Source organism: Delphinus delphis, chromosome 21 (assembly GCF_949987515.2).
Source record: "Delphinus delphis chromosome 21, mDelDel1.2, whole genome shotgun sequence".
In the NCBI taxonomy this organism is placed as follows: Eukaryota; Metazoa; Chordata; class Mammalia; order Artiodactyla; family Delphinidae; genus Delphinus; species Delphinus delphis.
This window is the reverse complement of record NC_082703.1, coordinates 9,298,317-9,313,971: the sequence shown is the minus strand read 5'-3', so window position 1 is coordinate 9,313,971 and position 15,655 is coordinate 9,298,317.

Sequence of the window (15,655 nt, the reverse complement as noted above, 5' to 3'; positions counted from 1 at the left end):
ATCTCAGAAGACACCGGAGGAGAGTCAGAATCAATATACTAAAGCCAGCAGCACTGGCTGGGAATCAGGGAAGTTAGGTCTTGGTGTGAGTGAGAAACAATATGGAAGAAAGTAAAATAAGAAATTTAGGGGGAAAATCCCCCCCCCAATAGCTGCGTGTTTCCTACTTCATTTAAATTTATTTCAACAGGAATAGAATATACAGCATGAAATGCCCCATCACAGCAAATATGCTGCCTAAATGGGGAAAGTTCAGATGCATTCTAAATAGTAAGCAGGGTTGAAAATCTGAGATCTGTCAAATGGCAAATGACCCAGTCATGGGGTGTTATTGTCATCATTATAATATTTGTGCCCCAGGTCTATCAAAACTTTATATTTTTGTGTATTTTGTAGATTATAAACATTTCCTTGTGTATAAACTCTTTAGAATCTTGAAACATCTGTGTAACGTAGACAGAGGTTATTGTCTGTATCTTACAGATAAAAATATTAGGGCACATATATATTATATAACTTGTCCATGATCACAGAATTTGCAAGTAAGTGTCAGAAAAGAGATTTGAAACCTAGTTTTTTTCTAGAGTGCTAACTTCTCACTACTCTCCTTCACGGCCTCCAAAGACATAGTTAGGAGCAAATTTCAACATGTGTATAATTTCTGTGTAATTGTCTATATTAACTGGTGGGTTTTCTCCCCTCTAATTAAGAGTCACATTTTCTTGCTTCCTCATATATATCTAATAGTTACTTATTGGAGGCTGTACGTTGAGAATATTACATTTTTGAGAGTCTGATTGTCAACCTTAGCTTGTTCTGGTCAGAGTTTGCCTGCTGCTGTATATTGTATTCCATTTCCTTGTGCTGTGATTTGGATTTGGCTCCAGACAGAAAGTCTGATGAATTTGGAGCTCACATTATATATTTCCCTTATCTCAGGGATTACATTGCTGTACTGTACGAAATGAATTGCTTCATATATTTTGTCCAGCTTTGCGTTTTCTTAAGATGAAATGATAAGTACAATATCTATTATTTCCTAATGACTTGAACTGAAAGTCACTTATTTCGACATTTATTTAGTCATTCTACCAATTTGGCCAATGTTTCAAAATATGCCAGCGTTACCATTTTCCAACATATTACTCTAAATGCCTATCTTTCTTCCTAGTGCCCAGCACACACCAGCAAATATATGAGCTTATACAGATTTTATAGTACAAAGAGTGGGGAATCTGGAATACTAAAAATAGTTTAAGTGAGTGACTGCTGGAAATAGTACAGTTTATTCTATGTCATAAACACCTTATCAAGGGACAGGGAAAGACCAATACGTAAGTATAAGGACATTCAACGATACTCCACTTTTTGAGGAAGAATCACAGATCTCTGGTTAAGGCAGAGAGGAAGAAGAGACAATTAGAAGTTTTCTGCTTTTTGGCACAATTCACTCCAGTTTTGTTTAAATTTCAGATTTTCATGTGATTTATAGCAGCCCTCCAAAATGTTAACTTTACAGGATGCATGAATATGATGATTGAACTTTACCTTTTGTCTTCAATCAACCCTTATAAGAATGAAGGGAGTGAGGTTTTTAAAAATCCTCTTCTAACCATAACCTGGATGTTCCCAGCATCTTCTTGCCAGAGAGGCAGCAATATTTGTTGGCAATCCATGAGACCAAGATAAAAGAGAACCAACCAGAATATAACTGTTTTTATTCTAAGTAGTGGTAAGAACATGGACAAGTCATACTCTTCCCAAGCCCCAGTCTTTTCTAGCAATAAGTCCATATTAGGAAATAACTCTTTTGCTTAGCTAACAGGCAATGTATGTGAAAATACTTTTAAACAGTAAAATGCCATACATAATACAAGGTTACAGTTAAATTGGGTGCTTATGTGGTATGATTTATGGGACATCAAAAAGCACCAGCCTATAACCTTTGCTAGTTCTTAATATTGTCTGAAAGTCCCATCATTTGACTCTTTCCCTTTGTTTAAGATAGCGACTTCAGAGGGCCCTGCCTGAAATACAGGAGGAATTAGATTATGTAACTGGCTTTGGTCATTTAACATTGAACCTAGGTTACGGAAAGTAGAAAGTAAACCTTTTTAGAAGAAGGGCTTGGGAAGTTCTGAAGCATGGTCTACCACTGGCCTGAGAAGGCCTAGAATGGTGAAGCGGTCTGAGAAGTAGGGAAAAATATCAAGCAAAATAAGGCCCTGAAAGGAGAAGGGAAGGATCTAGAAGAAACAGCTGCTCTCTACACTTTGGTTTAGAATCCACTTTATAGAAAAATTTTACAGGACTCAACCAATTCATCTTTGCATCACCCTACACATAAAAGGTAATGGTTGTGAGGGGCATCATGTGGGGGGTAGTGGGAAGCACAAACTCTTGGGTGTAAGATAGACTCAAGGATACACTGTATCAGCACAGAGAATAGAGCCCATATTTTGTAATAGCTGTAAATGGAACGTAATTTTAAAAAATTGTATAAAAATAAATTTTTTAAAAAAGGAATAAAAAAAGAGATAATGGTTGTACAAAAGAGGATATATCAGAGAGTATTGGAGATAATCTAATTTTAGTTGGAAGACTCACATAATGCATTTTCACCTAATTTTGTAGCCAAAGAATATGGAATGACTTGCTTTTCAACCCAGAGCTTGTTAGTATTAGATTTGGGACTAGAGCTCAAGGCCTCTGGTTCTTGGCCCTCAAGTGTTTCCATGCCTCCAGGACTCCTTGACTTTTCTGGTTATGGGCACTTTAAGTGAGGACATAGCCTACAGTCACAGCACAAAAACTAACAGGCAAGATTCAGTCACTGCCAAGATTTCTGAACACATGCTCAAACTCTCAGGTGTTTCCAAACCTCTTGAAGCACGCTCTAGTAAAGTTTTGGACAGAAATGTAGATGTATGTCTCTATGTACAGAGAGTGATCTATCCTTATAGTATATATCTTCATTTTCCATAATCCTGTGCTGACATTGTTACTACCCAAGAGGTTGAAAAGGTTGATATATAACCTGGAGCTGTTTCCATTTCGACAATAAATACATGTTGCAAAACTGTCTTCTGGTTTTAGTCATTGTCAAGCCTGTGATTCCTGAGATTGCATATGTACATCAATAAGCACCCTTAGTAGGTCTTTTGTTCAAAATTCTGTGGAATGAGTATGTGTACGCGTTAATAAGAAACCAGGAACGTGGAGTGGGTACCAACAATTCAGATTCATCTTCTCCACGTCTAAAAGGAAGGCTATCCAGGAATGACTCCCAATTCATTATAGCTCAATTCATAAACATAGAATGAGACTCTGAAAATCCAACTCCTCTTCTTTACAAATGAGAAAATATAGATACCGAAAGGTTAATGGCTCACTTGAGACACACAGTTTGTAACAAGGCTATGATGAAATCTGGGTTTAGGGACTTAGTCTAGTGGTCAGGGCTCCTATGAGGATTTGTACTATTCCAATGGAAAAAAATCTAAGTCAGGAAAAGATCTTGAAAAATGGAGTTTTTCACATTTCAAAAAGAAAATGAAACAATGGAATATTTCATGATCAGCTGTCAAAACATGTGTCTTTTATTGGGTCTGACACTCATAATCAGACATATAAACACAGACATGTACATACACACCCTTACTCAGAAACGCATTTTGGATAAAAATTGGGTGAAATTCCCCAAGTTGCTGTTATATCAGCCACTGGTATCATCAAATATTTTTAATCTCTTTTCTGAGCACAACTCAGATATTCAACAGCTGGGAATAAATAAGCAATATAAATCTCTATTTCTTGAAAACAGAAATAAAGTCTATACCTTTCAGATAACTTAATAACCTCTAGCATCAGTAATAAATATCCAGCTTTCTGTGTAAATTACATTGGGTCTTGGAATATTGTACTCAGCCTTGAGTTATTTGTTTCATATATCGTATCGCTAGGTATATAAATTAAAAAGAAATGCTTCGGAATGTGATTAAATCACCATTGGAGGGAGGTGTGTGCTGACAATATAACTCTGAGAAGTGTTCCTCTCTATGGGTTCCCTGGTTCTTTGTTATAATTGCCTTTAATTAAATAACTGCTCTGGAATTTTGGAACAAGGCATTCTTTCTCAATGTCAAGGGAACCTGCCTAGTGACTCTCATACTGAAATAGTCTAATCTTGCTCTGGACAGCGAGGGTTTAAAATTTGATGGTCATAAGCTTCCAGGAGCCGTTCCAGCCTTTGTAGAAAGCCAGGGACAGAGCGAAACATGGCACTATTTTAATAGCTTTATGGTTAAGATTGAGTTGCGGTGCTTTGTTTATATTTGACTAGTAACCAGGCATGTTATGTGGCCAATCTGATTTTTGAACCTCTCAGTTAAGGTTTGATACTGCCCAGCACAATCATGCTGATCCAGGACCGGTCTTAACCAGGATCCATGCTTCCGTGGCTCTCTAGTAGCTCTGAGCAGCATGTCATTATAGAGATAAAGGTGATGAGTGGGTCTCCTTCTCAGAAAGACATTGAAAAGTTGAAATGAATCTTTATTACGAAGCCAGTAATTTTCAGCACCAACTAAACAGAACGTCTATGTTATAGGAGAAACTGGTGATGATTATTTGGGCAACTCATTGATTGTCAGTTCAACGCTTCACTTTTAATCAGAATGCATTCTGCAAGAAGCTTAAATCTGATACGGAGAACAATGAATTTGTATCTGCCTGTACATAGCCCAATACGTGAAAGAAAAACACCCACAGCATAAGATGCACTGCATCCTATCTCTGCAAATCATTATTTCCTGGAGTCACAGATTTCTTTATGTAAAAATCTCATTATGAATTTTGCTTGGATCACTGGGTTCTTGACCTTTTTGTAGTTTTTTGACAAAAAGTATTTTCAACATGTTAATATTTTAGACAATAAATGAAATGTGTTTGAGAGAAAATGAAATCTATGTCATATATATGTATATCCATACATGTTGAATTGAATATAATAAGTTTGTCTTGTGGTTTTTTCTGCAGATTTTTTTAAAGATTCATAATAATTCAAAAGGCTGTGAGTCAAAATGTTAGAACTTTTAGTTTTGTAGCTAGATAGCAAAACATATATGCAAACAGCCTCTGCATGCTGCATTGTATATGTTCATCTTACAGGTGTGCAACATGGCAATAAAAGTGTGCAACTTGAGTCTGGTAATCAGCACAGCCTTGGTATGTCAGGTGCACTAAAGGAGCAAAAAAAAGGCAGAAACTCATTTGTATGAGTCCCTAAAAGTCTTTTGGACAAGTTCATCTGGGGGAAGGAAGAAGCCATCCAATGCTTACCCTGTCCCCTGGATACATCATGGAATTAGGGATTGACTGTTTAAAAGAGGAATCAAATGACCCTCTCTTTTATTTTGTTTTGTTTTTGTTTTCTCAAAGGAAGCTTTTTATTGAAGAGTAATATACATACATAAAAATGTACACATCATAATGAACAATTCAATGAATTTTCACCACGTGGCACGCCCTTGTAACCAACACTCAGGTTAAGAAATAGAACGTTACCAAGCATCCCAGAAGATGCCCCCTTCACCTTGCTCTCCTCTAGTTACTACCCCCGTCCAAAGGTAACTACTCTCATAACCTGTAATCCTACAGATTGGTTTTGCCTATTTTTGAAATTTATATACATGGGATCATACACATATGAAGTGTGTACTTTTTTTGTGAAATGACCTTTTCTTAATCTTTGTATTACATTGGGGCACAAATATACTATTCTGAGACCCTCTAACCTAGTATCCCAAAAAGGAACACTCCTCTTCTCCAGTGTAACCGTGGATCACCTTTCAGCTTTGATACCTTTGGCTCTATGGGACAAGCTAGGGTGTCCAGGGGCAGATGTCCTAACAGTAGTCATTTTACTGTATCACCGAATATTGGTTTAACAGGAACAGATTAGGAACAGAAAAGATCCATAGTGAGTTCCAGTTTGGCCAACAATTTCCCAAGCCAACAATCGCTTGGAGCATGGATTATACATTTCTGTTAACTCATATCACCAGTGAAAAAACTAAAGTTCATTTTACTTATTTTGTTCTAAGGTTTTCATATCCCTCACTAGTGTGACTGTGATTTAAGATGGTTAACATGTACGCAATTGACTGACTAATAATATCATTACAGCAGCTTATAATGATCTTTCAGGATTATTTTTGATTCCTACAGATATGGCAAAAAGCTTATATTATGCTGTGATTTGATAAATATTATATATTATTAATGTTGAATAGTGTAATTTTCAGGGCCAAACATCTGTGGATGATAATTAAGCTTTTAAACTTATTAGCTATATGATTTTAAGCAAATTAATAACTACTTTATGTCTCACTTTCATTAACTGTAAAATGGTTATAAAAATAGTTTCATCTTTAGAGTTGCTGTGGGGTTGAATTATTAATACTTGTAAAGTAATTAAAGTAGTACTAGACATACAGAAAGAGCTCCATAAAAATTAACTCAATACCACTCAATACCATGTGGCCTCTCCTGTTGCGGAGCACAGGCTCCAGACGCGCAGGCTCAGCGGCCATGGCTCACGGGCCCAGCCGCTCCGTGCATGTGGGACCCTCCTGGACCGGGACACGAACCCGTGTCCCCTGCATTGGCAGGCGGACTCTCAACCACTGCGCCACCAGGGAAGCCCAATACCACTATATTTTTACAAAGAGAGAAAGTATGAAAATAGAATTCTGAACTTTATTCCAAGCCTAGAGAGTTTCATTGATTCCCTGTAGGTTCTGAATGGATCCTTATGTGATCCTTCTTTCCAAGGCCACAGAACCAAGTTCAGTTTCTTAATTATAATATGAACTCAATAAATATCAATGTAAATATTTGTCCCTTTTGCAATCTGTTAGAATGACTATAAGACTCAGTACTTGGAGGAGAAGTGTGAGAATTGCCACTTGGAAAAACAAAAGGGCTGTGACATGAGTAGTTTTTTTTTTTGTTTGTTTGTTTTTTCTTTGTTTTTTTCTTTTTTGTTTGAGTAAATATTTCTTGTAATCCCCAAGACCCATTGAACATGAAGACTTTTCATCTATGGTTGCCAAATGGTGGGAAAGATACAGTAAACACTAGAGAAGTTTTCATATCTTTATCAGTTCTAAAACATTATACAAATGAATTATAACATCAAAGTTGATTAATTCAGTATGAAGCTCAAATTGAGGAAAGGGATATATTATTCAGTGAAACTATTTATTTTTAGATCATTGTGCGTTCATATGCGGCTCCTAGAAATAATCCAGAGAGACATCATGTACCCTTTAAGAAGTTTCCCCAATGTTAACATCTTACAAGACAACGGTACAGTAACATAATCAGGCTGTTGATATTGATACAGTCAAGATTCAGAATATTTTCATCACCACAAGTATCCCTCTTGTTGCTTTTTAAAGCCACACACACTCCCACACCCTTGAACCCTCACCGCCCCTGCAACCATCTTCTTAATCCAGGGCAACCATTTCTGCAATCATGTATTTTGGGGCATGTCATATAATGGAGTCCTACAGTATGTAAACCATTGGGACTGTGTTGTTCACTTACATAATTCTCTGGAGTTTCATCCAGGTTGTGTGTATCAATAGTTTGTTCCTTTTTGTTACTGAGTAGTATTCTATGACATGAGTGTGAGACAGTCTGTTTAACCATTCTCCCTTTAAAGGATATCTAGGTTTGGGGGATTACAGCTACTATGAACATTCATGTACAGGCTTTTGTGTGAACATTATTTTTTATCCAGGAAAACTACCCAGGAGGGCAATTGCTGGATTATATTATAGCTGCATATTTAGTTTTTTAAGAAACCTCCAAACTGTTTTTCAAACTGGGTCTATCATATTACATTCCCATTAACAATGTATGAGTGATCCAGTTTCTCCAAATTATTACCATTTTTTATTTTAGCTATTTTGATATATGTGTGGTGGATATCTCATTATCATTTTAATTTGCATTTCCCTCATGGCTAATGATAATGAGCATCTTTTCACGTGTTTATTTGACATGAATATCTGTATATCTTCTTTAGTGAAGTGTTTATCTTTTCATCATAGTTTAATTGGATTGTTTGTTTTTTACTGTTGAGTTTTGACAGCTCTTTACATATTATAGATGCTAGTCTTTGTTGGATATATAGCTTGCAAATATTTTCTTCCAGAAGGTACTTTGTCTTTTCATCCTTTTAACAAGGTCTTTTGCAGAGCAAAAGTTTTTAATTTTTTAATTTGTATGCAGTCAAACTTATCAATTTTTCCTTTTATGAATCATGCTATTGGTTTCAAGTCTAAGACTCTGCCTGTCACAGATTCCAAAGATTTTCTCCTATGTTTTTTCCCCTAAAAGTTTTATAGTATAACATCTTACATTTGAGTTCATGATTGGTTGTGTATTAATCTTGAGCATAAGATATGAGACTTAGATTGAGGTTAATATTTTTGCTTATGGATGTCCAATTGCTCTAACACCAGTTTTTGAAAAGTTATCTTCTCTCCTTTGAATTTCTTTGTATCCTTTTTGAAAATCAGTTGGGTATGTTTGTGTGGGTCTATTTCTATGTTTGCTATTTTGTTTCATTTATCTATATGTCTATGTCTTGACCAATAGCTCACAGTCTTAATTACTGTAGCTATATAATAAGCCTTGAAATTGGATAGTCTGATTCCTCCAACTTTATTCTTCTTCAAGATTGTTTTAGCTATTCTATTTCCTTTGCCTTTTCATATGAATTTTAGAGTAGTCTTCTCTATATTTACAAAATATCTTTCTGGGATTTTGACAGGAATTTTGTTCACAGGAGTTCACCACTGTGTTACTTATTCTTCAGATCCCAAGTCCCCTAGTCAATCTTTTTTCTTTTCTCTACCTTTCAGAATCTTCTCTATTTGTTGTACATATAATCAAGAATTTTAGTTGTAATTCTACTCCATCTTCTTGAAAGTGGACATTAGATATGTTTTCAAGGGTTGTAACCACTTTAATTGCTGATGCAAGTAACTAAGAAATATCAAACTCAATTTTAGCACCATGACTTGGCTATTAAAATTCTCATTATCCTCTACATTTTAAAAAATATCTGATTTGTGTGGGTTGAAGTAAGAGACAATGTTGCCTCTTGCCTTAAAAAAGTAAGTAAGTTGATTGTTTCATTGCATTAAGAATTATTATGTATGAAATTACTGTAAGGATAATCAAAGCCTTGATTCACTGAACCATAACTAGTAACCAGTCCTGGGGACCACTGTTTGTCAACAAGAGCAATTATAAAAGGTGTTTGGTCTGAAAGCATCTGTTAGAAGCTAGAGATTGGCTTAGAGTCATGGCTTAGAGTCATAACTGATAGCTAAACTCTTGTGGGGGAGCATGATCTGTTAATGCAAGCAGAATTAGGCACTGGAGGACTTGGGAAGCTAGCTGATGGTGACAGAATGGGAACAGTACTAATTCAAGAACCTGAAGAACTGGTCTAGAGTCCCAGCTTGGCCTCTAGTCAACTATGGAAGCTTGCTCAAGTACGTTACACTTCCTAAACCACAGCTATTGTGGTTGTTTAGATGTGAATGAGCTTATTCACTATTCAAATGAAAACTGGTATGTATTACTATTGTGAGGACGGTGATGAGGAGGTTGATGTATCCTGATGCATATAATAATTATTACTTTGGAGATTTTCATTTGTTTAATTTTGAAACACTGCAAGTCATAGGTTTGCAGATTAAACATTTAAGGTTAACTAAGTAAGCTTCTATAGAACATTGGTTCTCAACTTTGCTGCACATTAGAATTACCTGGGGAGCTTTTTAAAAGCTTCAGTGCCTTGGCCCATCTCCCAGAGATTTTGATTGAACTGATCTGGGGTGAGACCTGATCATTAGTACTTTTTAAAAAGCTCCCCAGGTGATTTTAAAGTGTCCAGGGTTGAGACTCACCAATCTGGATAAACATCTCCAGTCCTGACTCAAGATGTCACTCAGCCTGAGTAATTCAAAATTACCGTTGGTCTCATAATTTTCAAAACAGGGTTGGAGAAGAGGGCTAGTTTGTCTTCTAACTCCTTCATCCCTCTCCCTGTCCCCCAAGATGAGGCCTTAACATGTATATTTTGAAAATGTTCCCTAGTGATTCTGATATCCATCTTGTAGTTTCACACTCCCCATCCCACCTCCATTTTCCTCATATCTTTTTTCCCTTCCACCTGGGAGCTGACCTGGTGCAACTGTACCTTCAAAGTTAAGATACTTTCTGCAACTTTAATACCAGCTTCTTCTTGAACACCTTCTATGACAGTAAACTCACTAACTCCTTGGTATCTCATTTTGGTTTTGGAGAATCTTCAATAAGGTAAGATGTAAAGGTGACAAGGACACAGATTTCAGCTCAATACAAAGAGGATGGTGTGTGGTAATTTAAAAACAAATCCCAGCTTTAGTTATAATGTCTTTTGAAAATAGCTAGCTTTTAAAAATACTTACTATATTTCATTTACTAAGCCTTCTACCTCAAAACAACCCTGTGAAGATGTTATGATCATCTCCTCTTGTTAAATAAAAGGCTAGTTTCCTAATTTTGATAAGTGAGAAAGATGAAGCACACGGAAGATAGTAAGTTGACAAAGTCAGTCAGTAAATGGTCAAGTGGAATCTGAGCTATAGAATAGCTCCCACAGCTGGATTCTGACATGAGATTTCCATCTATGGCCAGGTTCATTTGTTTTTATTCTTGTTTTTTAATACGAAGTAGTGTTTTTTCAGTAATACAAGTAATACGTCCAAAATAGATATTCAAGACTGGATCATGTCTATGAAGAAAGGTTGATGGGGATGAAGGGATATTGCTGTAGCCAACATTCAAGAACGCATGGGTGAAGGGAAGGAATCTGAGGAATCAATCGGGGGGTAGTTTTCTGGAAGACAACATCAGTGAGAGCAAGGTGACTAACCCTCCTGCCTCTTTCCCTCATTGCTGTTTCCAACGAAGTATGAACTCTGGTCCCTCCTTGCATTTAAAGGCAAAACCTGTCACTCCCCAAAGGAGCTCCCTGTACTGGTTGGTTCACTAATGCACTGCTGACTGGGCTTGTCTGGTAACGGGACACATTAAATATCTAAATCTTGTCCTTCCTCAGATGCACAGCAGCAAAGATGATTTTCCATGGAATTCAACATTAAGCTCAGGCACTTTGTACAGCTGTGCATATAAATGGCTTTTCACATAATCTCTAGAGGCCAGGGTCAATGTTCCTCGTACATTTTAATACTGTAGATGACATAGCGACATCCTTCCAATTTATATTCCCTCATAACTGAAAGGGGCTTAATAAAAGTGAGGAAAAGGCAGTATGTACACAGCAACATGGATTTCTGCTGACAGTTGAGCGGAAGTTAATTGTAATTTTAATGTAATTTGTTCCATGGGTGATGTTGAGTCCTGGAACATAACTAAATCCATTTTAAAAAAAATAGGTGTGTGTTTATGTGTGTGTGTCTGTGTTATAATATTAGAATGACCCAATTATACAGCTGTCATGAAGACACCAAATATAACTTCCCCAGATGAATACTTTAATTATTTTTCCCAAATTATATATTTGTTTAAATAAATGGAAGCCTGGCCTTTATTATCAACACAGAATTCTACCCAATCAGATTTTGGAGTGACACGGGGGTTATGCTGCTTGAAATAAACACACACAGTATTTATTAAAGTACGAGTATAACACAGTCCTAATTGCTCAGTTAAGCTTATCTGCATGAACTGTAGTTAATATTTATTCTGGGTGAAGTAGTTTTTTATTAAGTTATTTTTTCATTTAGTAGAGCAAGAATATGCTAATAGTTTTGTTGCTAATTCAAACATTTCCTGCTGTGAGTAAAAACAAATGTAAAACTGAAGAATGATGGTGTTCTCTGGCTCTGAAATTTGTTAATTGCAGAGCTATTCAATTATAGGTAATATCCTTTTATTGCTAATAAGATTACCGTGTGTCAACACAACTGCAGTTCTGAAATGGAATTTGTCCAATTTGCCTTGTATGGAATTTAAAACTGTTTTGTGTAAAAGGCTTTAGAAAATTAGCATTGAAATATGAATGACAAGAAGAAGAAATCAGTAAAATACCAAATCTAACTTTTTTTCACCATCCAGATGCTTTTCTTTGGGGACAGTTTCAAAATGGATTTTGCCTGCAAAAAAAGAAAAAGAAAAAAAGAAAGAAAAGATAAACCAACAACAAAACAGGCAAATGATTGAATCTATTGCCAACTAGGTTAAAAATGTCTTTAACTTGTTTGCAATCTATTTTTTATGAAATTTGGTATTATTCAAACTCCCCTCCCCCAGCCCGTGTCTAGTATCATGTTAGGTACAGAATAAGCAAAGAATGAAGTTTATGGTTTAGATCAGGAAATCAAGAAAGCAACATAATCAACTAGTTGGGAGAGGAAGCGGCATGTAAAATAAATATTCTGGGATATATTAAATGTATTAATCAAGGTTCTCCAGAGGAATAGAACTAATAATAATACATACGTGTGTGTGTGTATTTCTATAAACATACAATTTGTATACATTATAATATATATTTATTATATGAAATATATATCATAATAAGATTTATTATAAGGAATTGGTTCATGTTATTTTGGAGGCTGAGAAGTCCCATGATTTACTGTCTGCTAGATGGAGATGCAGGAAATTCCATGGTATAAATTCTAGTCTGAGTCCCAAGGTCTGAGAGGCAGGAGAACTGATGGTGTAAATCCCAGTCCAAGAGCAGAAAACCAATCTCTCAATTTATACGTCAGGCAGAGAGAGAGGATGCTCCCTTCCGCTGCCTTTCCTTCTATTCAGGTCCCCAGTGGGTTGGATGATGCCTACCCACAGCAGGGAGGACAATCTACTTTATTCAGTCTACTGATTCAAATACTGACCCCGTCCAGAAACAACCTCACAGACACACCAGAAATAATGTTTATTCTGGGAACCGTGGGACCCAGTCAAGTTGACACGTAAAATGAACCATCTCACTGGGTCTTACCTCAGACCAGTTAAATCAGACTCTTAGAATGTAGAACACGAGAATGTGCATGTTGTATTTGATCCCCAACGTGCTTTGTATACACATGGAGTTTGAGAGCCAGTGGCCTGAAGGGATCATTCTGGTATCTCATGAATGGCTTTTGTGAATATCTGGTGTCCTTCAACATTGGCCTTTGACTGCAAAGACTATAGAGTGACTTTCCATCTTTTCCTAAGGAGAAGACTGTATTTGTCCACTTACTTTCAAACACAGCTGGAACAGAGGCTTCAGGATGATGATGATCTTTAAATAAAATGATAGCAATCATGCCAGAAAATGTAGATATTCAGGCTCCTCTGTACCTAGTAGGACCCTTCAAGAGTATGAATGACAGATTGCTTGGGAAGTCTGATCTTTCCTTCTAAAATGATGTTTCCAAAAATGTAACCTATGGACCATGTGTATCAGAATAATTTAGGATTCCAGACCCATTCAATCAAAATCACAGAGAATGTATCCAGAAATCTGTATGTCTTAACATGCTGCATCACAGTTCCCATCCTTTCCCCACCCCCAGTTGAGTCACTGACATTTGATGAGCTTGGGAAAGAACTTCCTTCTCCTTTCCCTGGATTTAGGAAGAGTAACTGTTTTTGTTTGCCTGGAACTATCCCAGCTTTAACACTATAATTCCCATGTCTTGGGAAACTCCCCAGTCCTCAGCAGATTAGACCAGTTGATCTCCCTAACTAAGACGTAATTTCAAATTTTCTTCTACCATGTATCAGCCGTAGGGCTTTGAACATGGCAGTAAACCATTTTGAGATACAACTTCCTCATCTGTAAAATGGCTACAATATTCATTTCACAGAGACATTGTGCGGATTAAATGAAATTAAATGTGATTCCACATACAAATCACCTACAAGCAGACGTTCTTTCTGTAAATGTTATTTCCTTTCTCTGTTGTTGGCAAAATCATATTCTCAGTCCCAAGGGGAGTATTCTGTTCTACACAACAAGAAGGTGGGTGCCGTTTAATTTGTTTCACCTGCCAAAAAAGAAAGCTACTCCTTTGTCAGTAAATAACAGGTTATCGTGAGCTATTTCCAGGCAGATTTGTTTTTTTTTTTTCAATTTGCTAATATGCAAATTGAAAGTCCTGTTTCACTTCATTGCCATGTAAAATTAATTAACTACAGAATTCTGGATATAAACAAAAAAAGAAAAAGGAGTTCAAAATATGGGGCTGCTAGTCTTAGAATTTAGATAAGACATACGGAATCATATAAATCAAAGCAGGTGCCCCTTCTACAATTTGAAGTGATGTTGTGTACAAAGCCTTAAGGTTAGGTTATGTTCCTACTACTAACTATAATACGCTATGAAGATTTAGACAGTTCTCAATTTTTCTAGACCTTCGATTCCACATTTATAAAAGAATGAGGATGACATAATATATCAAATTGATCTCTAAAATTCCTTCGAGCTTTATGATTCTGTTCTAGATAAATTATTATTTTGCTTCTATTTGAATTCTCTTAGCAAAAGGGAGCTGGTGACTTTAAGACAGTTAAATGCCAATTAATTTTATATTGCTCTCCTTTACTTTGAAACAAAATCTTCTTTCTATAACTTATTCCCACTAGTCTTAAATCTGCCCTTAGAAAAACTCAAAATAACTCTTATTTTCTTCCTCATGGGCTGGTTCTTCAACTATTTGAAATGAAGGACCACATTAAGCCTTGGCAAATTTTGTTTATACTTTTGCTGGAAGTGGACATGACTTGGCCATGTTTAACCATGGTAGATTTGATTGAAGCCCTGAGGGTTTCTCAGGCCAGGTGACACTGTCCTGGCCAATTTATGACTGAAAGGCTAAAATCTAGACTGGCGATTTGGAGAGGCATGTATTAGCATCGAGTTTGGACAATCAAATCAAAGGGCTGACCCTTTCTTAGTCAGTTAGCTTAAAGTAAGAGGGTCAGAATTCAGAGATAAAAGTGGATTGAGGGAAGGTTAAGTGGGTAGGAGCTCAGGCATAGGGAACCTCCTTACTAGAGTGGATCGATTTGGCTGGGGAGTCTCTGGGTGGAGACTGAGAAACAGAGGTGTTTAATCAATAATAATATCCCACTTAGGAGTTGAAAGGACAGAACGCTTAAATCTAGGTTAGAAAAACTATTCATTCCTTCAGCCATTAATTCACCGAATAATTGTCGAGTACCCACTCTGTGCCAGGCACTGTTTAGGCACTGGATCTGTCGCCGAGCCAAGATAAGCCTCACTTCTATCCAACAGAGCATGATGTACCAAACCTACCACCTGCCAAGCATCACCCGCTAGCACATTAATGATCTTATTGAGCCTTCCTGTGATTAAATTGAGGGAGAGGTTGTAATATATAGCACGTTAAAATGCACAGATCTCTGGATCCATTCTCAGGGATTTTTATTAAGTGGGTCTGACATGAGACTTGGGGACATGCACTTTTAATAACCTTCCTAGATTATTCTGAAACACAAGACCCATAGTCTTTTTAGAAAGATAATTTTAGAAGGAAAGATCAGA